Below are 14,171 nucleotides of genomic sequence, written 5' to 3'. Positions count from 1 at the left end.
CTTTGTTTAAAAAGGAATGTGAACTCTTAGGATGTAAATAATTGTCGGAGTACTGGGAAAGAAGGGAGTGCAGGTAGGCCTTGTCAAACAGATATGATGGACAGCGAAGATTTTGACACTCACCTAGCTGAGAGATAATGGTGAAATTAATTAGGGGCGGAATTTCAGCAGTAATATGTTGTGGAGTCAGATGAAGATGAATAATGACTTGTGTGATAAGAATTGTAATAAATGTAAGAGCTGCTTTTAGTTGTTTTCTCAATCTTTTTAGAACTGAGTCTGTAGGTCATACAATTAATCTCAATTCTGTTGCCTGTCCCAAGACTCCGAGCATCTTCTTTCGGGCTGAGGATGCCTGTGCTGCGTCAATCTGCCTATACATGATCTGCAGCATACCACATCATCTGTGAAGCATAGTGGAGGTAGTGTTATGGCATGGGCATGCATGACTGCCAATGGAAGTCAGTCACTAGTATGTTTTGATGATATGAGTGCTGGTAGAAGTAGCAGGATGAATTCTGAAGGGTAAAGGGATCTATACTGTCTTCTGAGATTCAAACAAATGATGTAAAACTGATGCAACCCTAACACTTCACAATACAGATGAACAATGAGCCAAAACACTGTAGCAGCAAATTAAATTCTTTTCAAAGCAGAGTAGTGGAATATTCTTCAATGAATGTATAAAATACATTCTCAGTATAAAGATCTCAATACTTAGGATGTTTATATATAAGATAGTATACGAGGTGTGGCAGAAAAGTAATGAGACTGGCAACACTGCAAGCGATCTGGCAACGCTGCGCTGTTGTGCTTGATAGAGCACGTGTATCAGTACCCTCCCATAGCTCAGTGCGAGTTTCAACTCCTTCCGTTAACTACGTGATTTTTGTGACTGCTATTAGCGAAGTTGTGTTTTTGGTTGTGCATCACGCAAAATGGAACAGCGGAATTTGGAGCAACGTTGTGCCATTAAATGGCAAGTGTGACGTTTGAAAAGTTAAAACAGGCCTATGGGGAACATTCTTTATCCCGAGCTCAAGTTTTTCGCTGGCACAAATCATTTTTGGAAGGCAGAAAACATGTTGAAGATGAACACCATTCAGGGAGACCTTCAACTTCGAAAACCAATGAAAACCTCAAACGTGTGAACACTCTTGTGAGATCAGACCGTCGTTTAACAATAAGAATGTTGAGTGAACAATTAAATTTGAACAGATTTACCGTTCATCAAATTTTGACTGAACATTTGCACACGCGAAAGGTCTGTGCCAAAATGGTGCCGAAAAACTGCCCTCTCCATAACAGAATTTTTGACCTCAAAAGGTATTCCTGTGGTTCCCCAGCCCCCTTATTCATCTGACCTCAGTCCATGTGACTTTTTCCTTTTTCCTAAACTGAAAAATGTCCTCAAAGGACGTCATTTCGGAACTTTAGAAAACATCCAAAAGAGTGTAACGGACATGCTGAAGACCATACCGGTTGAAGACTTCCAGCGCTGCTACCAACAGTGGGAACAACGTCTCCATTGGTGTGTAGCTGCCCAAGGGAACTACTTTGAAGGGGATAACATTGATGTTTGAAAAAAATAAAAACTTTGGTAAATAAAAAATCAGTCTCATTACTTTTCTGCCACACCTCGTAGTTTAAAGAAGGCGGAAACAAATGATTTTTGCATCTGAAATAGATGACCTCAAACTTTGCAAAATAAGTTTATTTTTTCAACTTTGGAAGAGTAAGAATCCATAAAGAGGTAACCATTTTCTGGATGTACATGTAACAAGATTTCTAAAGTATGGATAACAACTTTGTGCACATTTTTCTGTAATGAGTATAAAAAAATTACAAAGTTAGAGAAAATCAAAATCTGGTCATTAATTTTTAAAGAGCTATTAAAAAAGAATATGAATGATTTCATAGCGTATGGTCAGTGAAAACAAATCCTTAGTTTATACTGTGAAACACCTTTTTTTTAACAATTTAAATATCTTTTTTGGTTCAGGAGATACTTGACACCTTGAAAAGTCTCCCGAATGCTAAAAATGGTGATGGACACCATGTTTGAAGGGGGGTAACCAGGAGAACTGGAGAGAAAAAAATATGGAAACATATTTTGGCCATCAATCAACCATACAAATGCAAGAGCAAAATTTCAAATCTTTTAACAATTATGGAACATACCGCCTAGGTGAACCACCATGGAATGACCCATCTAATATATTTATTTAAATATTTTTATAATATTAACAAACGCCTGTATTATTTCAAATTTCATACAAAAAATGCATACATTCTTTTGCAGTGTAATTTATTTGAAGTAGGGCGCTGAACCGTAAAGAACAACATTGCTAGTTCTGTCCTAAGTACTGGCCCAATGTTTGATCCTGAGTGAGTCACTTACTGGTTGACCAGGGTGGTAAAATGCAACACCAAAAACGCAAATAAGTAAGAAATTTAATGTAAACCTGGGACATGCAAATGCTGTGATGGAGATGTTGATAACCAAAATGTTTAAAACCAAATGTTCAAAAGGCAAAGTCAAGAGAGAAAAGCAAAGGTTAAAACCCTAAATCAATAACAAGAATACGAGGAGAGACAGTAAAATAACTGGACTGGGCTTGGGACTTTCATGGAAAACCATCTGGAGGTTGGCTGGACGTGAATCATAGAACTATATCCCATCCTACACGCCCTCTTAAACCACTGACCGGCTAAGTACATCCTGTGAATAGCCCAGTCAGTGTTTGCACAACAATCACTACACGAGTTCCTGCGCTAATGTCAGGTGTAAAAATCGAACAGCAAATCAACATCAAATTCCTCGCAAATTTTCTCTTTTTCCATAAAGCAGTTTTTGACTGACAAAAACATTCCTGTTCTCTATTATCCTCTCTATTTGCCCGATTTAGCTCCTTGTGATTTTTACTTGTTCCTGAAAATCAAAAGTGACTTGAAGGGATGGATGAAGTGAAGACAGAAACAACAAGCCTGTTGAAGAGCCTCAAGCAAGAAGACTTCCAGCACTGTTTCAATCAATGGAAGATACGTATGGAGCGGTGTAGAGATCAGGGAGGGAGGGGGAGTATATAGAAGGTGACAATGTTTAGAATGCTGTAATTTATCAATAAATATATATATATTTTTTTACCAATCCTGGTATTTGTGTGTCTCACCTCATATGTTTGTACATAGTGAAAATCTTTTAGCAAATATCTTGTCTTTTTCAATCTTGGATACTAAAGGATACACAGATTATAAACCATCATATAGATGACATCATACTGCGTGACTTCCAAAATATAGGTTGTCACTTTTTATCAAACTAGCATCAAAATTCTGGTGACCACAACAAACAAAATTGTATTTTTCCTATTTTAAAAACGTTAACAATAAAAAACAAATAACACAGGTCAAAACAGATAAAACCAACAATAAAGTCATGAATCTGAAAGAAATGTATATTAAGAAAAAAATGAACAAAAACTGACATATAATAACACACACAAAGTAGAAAAATTGAGATGAATGGCAGATGAACCTGTCATCTGTAAGTGACTTTGGATAAAAGATTTCTCTTAATAAATAATAGCAAAGTAAATGGCCAAAGTCTTCATACTTGGTCACCCTGGCTTAAAGATGATCTTTCTTTTTTGTTTTTGTTGGAAGGTTGTTTGGGGTGTTTGTCACAGGGTGGCTGAAAGCCTCCTCTTTGGAAGGAAGCTATGTTATGTATTAACATGTATGTATTATATTGTTATTTTTGCTGTTTCTGATTAATTATGCATTTTATTTTTACATATTTTCCTGTTGATTATAATATTGCTGTTCTGTGTGTTTAAATTTACTTCTATTTCATATTCTTTCTTAATGTCACCACGTCTCCCTCTGATCCCTCCCTCTGACTATTTAAACTGCCTGAGAAGCCTCAGGAGGGAGAATAAATAGTTTGTTGGAGTTTTTCTGTAAGTATCACTTTTCTGGTTGGATTTTTGGCTTTCTGATTATTCTTGCACTGTATTAAGGATTCCATTTATTGGGATATAATTTATGGAACTTGTCTGCTTAGGACTGTCTCTTTGGGCAACTGATTTGTGCCTCTCTATTTTTTATTTATTATTTCTTTCTGTATTTTTCTGTTTTTTGCAAATAAATTCTTGATTTATAAAATTTCGTTGTTGCCCTTTTTGTGCACAGGCCAGGGGTTGGTGGTCATCCCGATCATTGTGGAGCTTTTGCTTCATTTTGGAATTTTTATAATTGTTTTGCCAGTTCCTCAATTTTAGGCTTTCTCCAGCTGAAGAAGGCAGATAGCCTTAGGGGCCTGGCTGAAGTCAATCAGGCCTTTTCTGGGCACACTGGATAGGAATCTGGCCTGCTTATTTGGTTGTTTTTGGAGGCCTCACCCATTTTGCCTTGCGGGAATCTGACATATCATAACTGTCCATATAATCAGTGCTTAAGTGGATAGGGTTTGTGTGTCTGTATGTTAATCTTAGGGTGTGAGAGTAGGCTAATCCATAACAAACCTGGCGAGTCCCGCTCACCACACAATAAAACACATTCATGGGCTTCTCTGTTTCTCTGCTCAGTGTGTGCTTTTCTCTTTTGGTTCATTATAGCAGCGAAGTGGTCAGTGGGTTCACTAGAAATCCTCTGAGTCTCTCAGTTCTTATCTGTGGACCTCCTCCTTTAATAACTAAGTTGTTTTCTGTCTCTCAGATCTATGTAACATATTTTTCTAATATAAATAACTGGTTGTCTGCTCCTCTGCTAGCTGGGAGTAGAATAACCAATCATCAGTGATGGAGGTGTTTTAATCAGCTCAGCTTTGCTTTTCAGTTTCTTTGCTTTCTGTCCCAGTGCTGATGCAGCAGTCTTGTTTCTGTGAAATGATAAACCTGATCATCACTTAGATTAAGACTCCTGCGGCATGTAAACTTTCTCTGCTCGTTTTAATTGACTAGAAAAGCACCACAGCAACATAACGCACATCATTTTCCCCGTATCCTACTCCTGTCTTTAGTGTGAAATAACAGGAACCTGGATACTTAGAGAAAAGATTGTTTTTCCAAGCCTCTGGTGTCTATTGTTTGTATTCATTGGGATAAATATTACCATACTATTTATTTATTTATGGTAATAGGAGAAGAACGCTGTTGAATCTTTGTCTACCTCCCCTAAGAATGGCAAGTTATGCATTCGTATGGACGTCCTTAACACTAGAATTACCAGAGCCTACGAAAAAACTCGTAAATCCGTCCCACCTTAAATCGCTTCTTAAAATTGTTCACAGCTCTCCACCAGCGTCTTTTGTCATCTAAATGTGCTGATAAAAATCAGGCTGTAAGCAGCCGGCTATTCCATCCCCCCACCGACTTAGAACGTGCACAAACTTCTCCCAGCTCATGCCTTGATTGATTTGAGTGGAAATAATAGATCGTTGTTCGGAACACACGCATTTCATGTCTTTTCCGTTTCTAAAAACACATTGTTAAAACATAAACGTTTTTTATATTCTACTAGTAGATGACAAAATGTAGGCATAAACTATATAATATATGAAGCCTGAAGTATCAAAGAAATACTTTCACAAAAGATACAAATCTAACACAACAATTGCGCTTTTATTCAAAAATATAACTCCCAGAAAATCAATCAAGGCATGAGCTGGGAGAAGTTTGTGCACGTTCTAAGTCGGTGGGGGGATGGAATAGCCGGCTGCTTGCAGCCTGATTTTTATCAGCACATTTAGATGACAAAAGACGCTGGTGGAGAGCTGTGAACGATTTTAAGAAGCGATTTAAGGTGGGACGGATTTACGAGTTTTTTCGTAGGCTCTGGTAATTCTAGTGTTAAACACTACTGGTATATTGTTCCTTGATCCCTGGCTTTAGCCCTTTTATTACCCTGGAGTCCTGTAAGCCTTCAACATGCCCTTTAGGGAACTTTCTGTTTTTGATCACAGGGCAACCTTCTACTAATTTGTTTTGTGTGATGGCTAATTCTTGATACACCTATGACAGGGCTAAACATCAGCAGAGTTGTTGATTCTCAGGGCAAAATTGCTGGAACCCAGTGCCAAACCATGTTTGAAGCTGTTTGTTCAGGCACTGGCACATATATTCTGTTTGTATCTATTTACTTACTATTAACAGTACTGTCTGTACAAATGATGCTGTTGTGGAACACTAAGGTGTTAGTTATGTGAGAAAGACAAGAATAACCAATAAAGTGCCTTCTATGGGGTTGTATTTCCTGTACTATTATCTGTTATTATTGTGTATAAAACTCAATCAGCACTGTGAGCTTGTATTCTGAAAAGAACACTATAAATCTGCACATATACTAAAATCAAATCAAATTTTATTTGTCACATACATATTATACATACGGTACAATATGTACTGAAACGTTTAGTTGCTCAACGACTGTGCCTTTAAGAAGAACATAAACAGACAATACCAATACAAGATTTTTAAATATTCCAAAATCATGTATCTTATATATATTTATATAAACGTCTACGTGTGGAAGTGTATGTGTCTGTCCAGCCCGGAAGTGAGAGGTGGAGTCGTGGTAAGGGCTCCACCTCCGAGGATATGCAAGTGAGGCCAGCACGTCTGCAAATTGAAACCGCCGAAGAAAGGGTCACTCGCTTAGCCACTAATACAGAAGCAAGGCGAGCAGATCAGCAAATGGTATAACTTTTATTGTTCCTCCCGCCGCTAAAACACAAGCGAGGCGAGCATCCTGGCAAAACAAAACCTCTGAAGAAACTTTCAATTACCTGACATCGCGACATTTCATTTTTTTTTTCTGACGATTTCAATAGTTTCTAGGACCCCATGCTTTTTACAGCAGGGGCTTACACAGTTAGTAGAATTATAAATATAAATAATAACAAAATAAATCATTTAATAACTTAAATGTCAGAGATTTTACAATAGGGCATCATATAATTCTCTACAAATTCCATACTCAACATGTGGATGGACTGTAGGAAGAAGCTCCTTGTCAGTCTGAACTGGACTTGAGACAGCCTGACTGCAGCAACGAAAAGAGGCTGTTCTTAGGATGGCCAGTGTCACAGATAATATTTTTTGCCCTGGTCAGACATAACTTAATGTAGATGTCCTTGAAGTTAGAGAGTGTAAACCCAGTGTCCTGCTGTGGGCTGTTTCCAAAGTAAGCGGTGATACTTCCTCTGAGAATACCTTTGATGGTGGATATATTGAAGTTCTTTAGTACCTGGGAGGGCAGCCTGAAATCCCCGAGGCATCTGAACTGGTAAAGATGTTGCCGTGTCGTCTTTACAGAGGTGTTGATGTGCTTAGACCAGGTCAGGTCTTCTGTGATGGGGACACCAAAGTATCTGAAACTGTTCGCCCTCTCCACCCGAGTGGTGCTAATACTGAGAGGTTGCTCTTTTGATGCTGCCTCTCCTTTGTCTTGCTGACATTAAGGCGTAGACTTGACCTGACAACAATACTATGAGTATGTCTTTTGAAAATAACATAGTAGTAGAGTATATTTAATGTCATTGTATTATACTTGTGCACCTACTGTACATACATATAAATGTAAAATAATGACAAATCCTGACAAATTCTGAACAGTAAACTGAATAAACATTTTACTGGAAGATTTTCAGGGTTTTTATTTTTTCCCATTTCATTATTAAATTGAAATTGCACTTGTATGTATTTATAATTTATAATACCTAACTATAAAAACATCAAAGCTCATATACACTGTAAATGTCTCTTTTTTATAAACCAAACTTCAAGGTAATAAACACTACCGTTTTGTCTTTTTCAATGAGAACATTATGAGTGGATAGAGATCTCAAATAGAGCTAGAAGAAAGTGAAAGTCAGATAAAAGACTTTCAGGATATCAGCTGTCAGAGATTCTGGAGAAAGTGGAAGACATTGCCTGAATACCAACATCAACTACAAATAACATTTCAAGGTAATTCTATTCCAAGGTCTTCGGGTAGAGAAAGATGAAAAAAATCATAATTAGTTCAGATAATATGGATGATTAAATGAGAATTCTAACATCGAGGGTCTTTTTAGAATATATTATTTGAATAGAGGTGGAGAGAAAAGAGTGATAGAAACGAAATATGACAGTACAGTAGCAATTACAAAGTGTTGTTAACCCGTGATCAATCAATTAGGTTACACGTCAGCTGGAGAAAAGGCTTTTCTGAGTATTTTTACTCATTATGTAAAATACGGTAACAGTCACCCTATTATTTAAAATGCTTGCTTAGTAAGAGTAATTTGTAAATGTTGTTCTAAATCAACACTAGTTTTCTTATTACACAATCTTCTAAATCTCAGGTTTAGCTTAAAATTTGTACTTCATTCATCAGTAAGAAATGTTGTGGTTTTCTTCATAATTAAACAGAACATTGCACAATAATGGAAGCGATTATATATTATGTATACAGGTTAGAATGTTTACCAATTTGTGGTTTAATGTATTTGTCATTAATTAAATATATAGGGTCATGATGTTATCCTCTTTGCCTCATCTGACTATGACCTTTCATTCATGCACTCAAGCAATTTGCTATCAAGTGTGATGTGACTAGGATGAAGATCAGCACCTCCATGTCTGGGAGAGAACCGTGAATGAGTTGTTCCCTCCTCGGATCGCTCTGTCCAGGTAAGGGGAGAATAACCGTCTATAGTGGAGGCGTTAGGCTATCTCAGGATCTAGTTCACAAATGATGGGAATGGGGAACATGAGAGTAAATTGGAGAGGCAGCAACTGTTCTGCAGGCATGGCCATCTTAACGTATGGGCACAATGGGCACTGGTTGGGGCCCCCAGGAGCATAGGGGCCCGTGATTTTTCTGATGCCTATGTATGTTTCTGTTCTGTTATCAAAACAGGGCCCCGTACACTACTTTTCCCAGGGGCCTATGCTGCTGGTAAGGTGGCCCTGTCTACAAGTGCTGTACCGCTCTGTGGTGTTGAAGCAGGGAAAACAATCTACATCCCTGCTCTTCACCTATGGTCATGAGCTGAGGTAGGGACCAAAAGAATAAGGTCATGAGTACAAGCTGCAGAAGTGAAGTTTATTCACAGGGTGCCTGGGCTGACAGTCAATGGCAGGGTGAAATCAGGAGAGCCACAAAGCAAAGTCTGGATCAAGAGGAGCCAGTTTAGGTGGTTTTGGAATGTCTTAAGGATTTCTCCAGAGTGGATCACTCTCGAGCTGTTCCAGGCACATCCCGCTGGGCGACCTATTTAGGAACACTTGGGAATTTGCCTTGTTAGTGCTGGAATCTGTAGCTGGGTTACAGAAAAGTCTGTTGTGACTTGTTTGGCCAGCTGTCACCGCATCCCTCATCCTGAAAAGTGGTTTCAGAAAATGAGTTGAGTTGATATGAAATGATGAGGGCCACTTAAAGGATAGCACCAAGCACATTACCCAAGTTAAATGATCAAAGTGGTATTAATGGAATAGGATAAAAAATCATCTGTGATGATCATAGAACTTAGATGCATAGCAGACTGCCCTTGATGCTTTGCATAAAGCTACATTATTATGGAGGATAAGGACACTGAAACAGAGATAGCTGGTGATTTATTATTTAAGTGAGCTTTAAGGTTGAGTTGAAAAAATGGACACTAAAACCAGGTAAACAACTACACCCTAGGAAGCTTAAATTGATGGGAAGGTAGAATTAAAGACAAAAAAGAGAAAATGAGGGTTAGGGTCCTGAAAGAGGCCCCATTTAATAAAGGTACCTAGAGGGCAAAATAAGAACATGAATCATGCATAAAAATTGTGGCTAGTAGCTAAGTAAGAAAATGGCTTTGTCATAGTCTGAAATTGGTCCAAGAGTGAATGCTGGCTTCTGGGTGGACAAACATTTAAATACCTGGGAGACTGGAAGGGACAAGGCTTAAAGTAACGGAGTGGAAGTGACATCACATGTCTTCTAGGGATTTCTCTTCCACTTTTAGGGTACAAATGAAACAAATGTTAGTAGAGTTGTCCATACTTCATATTGTTTACAAAACCTTAAATAATCTCACTCCATCCTATATCTCGGAATGTCTTTCACCTTACACTCCAAATCACAACCTTAGATCTTCAAATGAGTGTCTACTTACAATTTCAAGAGGTAAACGTTAAAGAAGTGGTGAGGCAGCCTTCTGCTGTTATGCACTTCAAATCTGGAATAGCTTACCGATTGAAATTTGCCAGGCTAATACGGTGAAGCACTTTAAAACTCATTATTTTAACATGGCTTTCTGTGGTGTTATGGGTCCACAGCTCGTGGAGAAAAGGCCATTGATTTTAAATAAATAATCATCGCACCCGAGGCGGCTTCGTGAGGGGGCGTTGTTATGCGAGCAGCGGCAGCGCCGATGTGGGCGTTTCTCACCGTGTGCACAGGTGAGGAACTGCCCACATTCGTGATTGCTCCCGTGGCTAATGCTGCAGCTGTGATGGCCCCTCACGTTTTTAAAAGAAGCGCGAGTCGGTTTTAGGGAAAAAAGAAACGTTCGGGAAGAAAGAGAGAATCGATCGGAGAGAAAGGAAAGGAGAGGACGGAGGTTACCGGGAGCAGGAGAGGAAGCAGGTCGGTGAGAGGGAGAGAGCCGCGAAGAGCGAGCGGACGTGCGGCGAATGAGCGCCGTGGACAGCTGCATGGAAGCTGGGTGTTAGGCCGACACCCACGCGTGTTTGTGTTGATGTCGCTCCCGCTGAGCGAGCAGGTAGCGGAGTGACCAAGGTGAAAGCGACGAGCCGCAGAAGGCCGCAGAAAGGCAGCGGAAGTCGGGAGGCTTGGAGTGGCAGTCCTTGGTGTGAGCGTCCTGGAGACCAAGGAGTCCAAGTCTCGAGGCTGGGATGAGAGCCAAACCGAAGCCAGGGATCGGGAGGTCTCCAGTCTTGCGTGTGTTTGAGGAGGGCAGCTGTAGAGAGCGTCTTGCCTGCTGCTTGGCCCATACGGGATAAGCAGGTGAGACGCTAACAGAAAAGCAACGGATTTGTTGATGGTTTTAAGACTGCTTCCTAAAAAGATTTTAACCTCTCGTTTTTAAGGATTGTTTTTTCTATTTATTGGTTTTACTCCACGTTCTTTTTATGGATTATTTATTTAATGAATTTGAAACTGCACTATTTATGAACACTGTTTTTATTGACTGTTTTAATAAAAGCACTTTTGTACTTTCAACCATCCCCTTGCTCAGATGCTCAATTTGCCTCCATTGACTGGCTCACTCGGTTTCATTATCGACGGTGTTGGGTTCAAGGGTTCCCAAACAGCCATGGGAGTGTGGAGCCAGAACCCACATCGTCACACTTTCTCATAGCTTATTTTAGTATAACACTGATATTCTGTATATACAGTGAATTATCTTTTTGTGTATTAACCCCTACTTTCTCTGCTGTTGTTTTTTTGGCTTTCTGTGGTGGCAATATGCTCCACCACCACCTGATCAAAGCACCATGCAGTTCCTACATTAATGGATTGAAGGCCAGAGGTCCACATGTCCACCATCATCAAATTCTTCCATGTGAAGCCTGAAAATCATGAAAACTAATTGAGGCCATTTATGCTAGGTAGAATGCCTAGTGGGAGCTGGGAGGTCTTGTGGCCTCAGAACCCCTGCAGAATTTTTTTTTCTCCAGCCCTCTGGAGATTTTTTTTTTTTCTGTCCTCCCTGGCCATCAGACCTTACTTTTATTCTTTGTTAATTAGTATTGCCTAATTTTTATATTTTTTCTTTTTAAATTGTGTAAAGCACTTTCAGCTACATCTTTTGTATGAAAACGTGCAATATAAATAAACAGCAACAACAACAACAACAACAGTAAATAAATGTTGTTGACGTCACACTCTTATCCTTTCTCATGTTATCCTTTATTCAAAGCTTGTACAACACTCCTTGCAACAAACTCTTGCATATGTGACAGTATGAACTAAGCGTATAATTAACATATTGGCATATTTTGTAACCTAATGAATTTGATGAAAACAAGTTAATGCAATTCAATATATTTTAAGGTGTAAGTACAAATAAACATTTTTCAAAGATTGTTCCAGCTAAATAGAGAGGGCGGCTTTGACACAATAATAGACATCTGCCTCCCCAGTAATCCAAGATCCAAGCAAAGCAGAGTGAACAAAGGACCTATGCCACTATCTGCATCTTGGTGTCTGTTTCAACCTTGGCTTCTGTATATCCTTTTGGTATCCGATCTTGTTGATTTAGTGCAAAATTTTGCAATGTCCGATTTCAATGGTCAAATTTAACACGCCCATAGTTTAATAAAGGGATATATGCTCTCACTGTCATTACTGTAGTACTGTGAGAGATTCACTCCTTATTAAATATTCAGTCATTTAGGTTAAAAGGTGTCTGGAAGTTGTGACTGTGTGTGTGCTTGCAAAGGAAAGATGAGGTCACCTTTAGGAGGGGCTCTTAAATAAGTTGCTTTCTCGGGTATGTGAGCCAGCAGCTTTTAAGGCAGACAGACCAAGAGAAAACCACTGCTATGGCTCATATGTACCTCAAAGTAAAAAAGAACAGCTTTCAAACCACAGGCAACCATCTTCACGGGTACAGAATTCAGCAATAAGCAGTCACTGCCTTGTGTGAGCCGATGAGGGACTGCCTCATGTTTAAAGATATCCCTGCTGAAAGCAGATGGCATGAAGCTGCAGCCTGCTGCCGCACAGATCACTCACCTGAGGCCTGAAATGGCAGAGAAGATGGAAGACAGTTGCATATCAAGTTAGAGCCATCCAGCACATTCTCCTTTAGTATGCACATCAAAGTGATGTAAAAATTGAGTTATTACGAGAGAGCTGCATACAAACACTTAATAACATAGCCTTTCTTGTTTTAAATTAACAATACAGGTACTGATTAGGTTTGCTTTTGCAGAAGATGAACACTGTGTGCCTGTGTAATTGCATTAGTTTTTGACAAAATTCAAAATTGAATTTTTCTTTTGGGCTATCGTCTTAAATGTCATATGTGTACCTTGTCATATATATATATATATATATATAATAGCAAAATACCCGCGCTTCGCAGCGGCAAAGTACTGCCTTAAAATTTTTATTAAGAATAAAATTAAACCTTTTTAAACTGAGAGAAAATATACCAATAATTATTTGTTAAGGATCTCTTTGTATACCACATTGTGAGTTCGGCCCTCCGGTTGTAATATGACCAGCGCTGAGCTTACTCTTGAGCATGCAACGTACAGTTGGCCATGTGAACAGTAATCTTGTTTCAAATCTCACAGCTTGGATTGCTGCTGTCATAATCGGTTTGAGTTTCATGGTTTGTTTCAATTACGGCAGTATTTGTAGGACTTGTGTTGAAGAGACATTCGGCATCTGTCAAGCGCAGTGAAGTATACAACCGGTTTCATCGATAACCACATCCAGCTTTTGAGAGTTTAAACATTCATAAACATCAAAGTGTCCACTACTGAAATCGTCACCTGTGAATCTAAGATGTTTAAGAGGCATTTGGCGGTTGTCGAAAGGTGTAAAATATTTGGCCATTTCAGTACACTTGAAAGCGACAACCGAACATTTCAGCAGCAGCCATCAACTCACATGCAGATCCATAGATGAAAGGCTTAAGCATTTCACTCTTATAGTGCTCCTGTGTAGTATAATTATCTCCTGTACCGTCATCAGTCCACACCTTGAACCTGTCCCAGTCCTTCAATACATAAGACACAATGTTCCTCTGGATATCAAGAGTGAGCCTGATATGGCCGTGCAATATGTAACAAAGAGAATGGAAAAGGTAGGTCCCATCTCTGAGCATGGAAACAACTCGGTAAGTGACAGTTCTTTAATCAATGGTGATCACCTCGATAGACATGTTAATGCGGGTACGGTTGGAATGACAAAGGAAATGGGTACCTGAACAATGTAAAGTAAGTCCAAAATACCTGCACAATAACTATAATCGTAATAAATGAACAATAAAACAGCGGAGAAGCCGTGGATTAAATTAAAAGGCTGTAGTTATCAGCAGGGAGACGTGAATCCTGTGGCGTAGCAAGGAAGGGAATGTAGAGACTGGAGCACCGGATGGCCTTATATAGGCAGACAGCCAACAACGTGGGAGGCGTTGGAATGGGGGACCCAACGCCGCCTCACACGGTGAC

The sequence above is a fragment of the Polypterus senegalus genome, chromosome 2 (assembly GCF_016835505.1).
Source record: "Polypterus senegalus isolate Bchr_013 chromosome 2, ASM1683550v1, whole genome shotgun sequence".
NCBI classification, from domain to species: Eukaryota; Metazoa; Chordata; class Cladistia; order Polypteriformes; family Polypteridae; genus Polypterus; species Polypterus senegalus.
The sequence above is the reverse complement of the archived record's forward strand: the minus strand, read 5'-3'. Positions refer to the sequence as shown.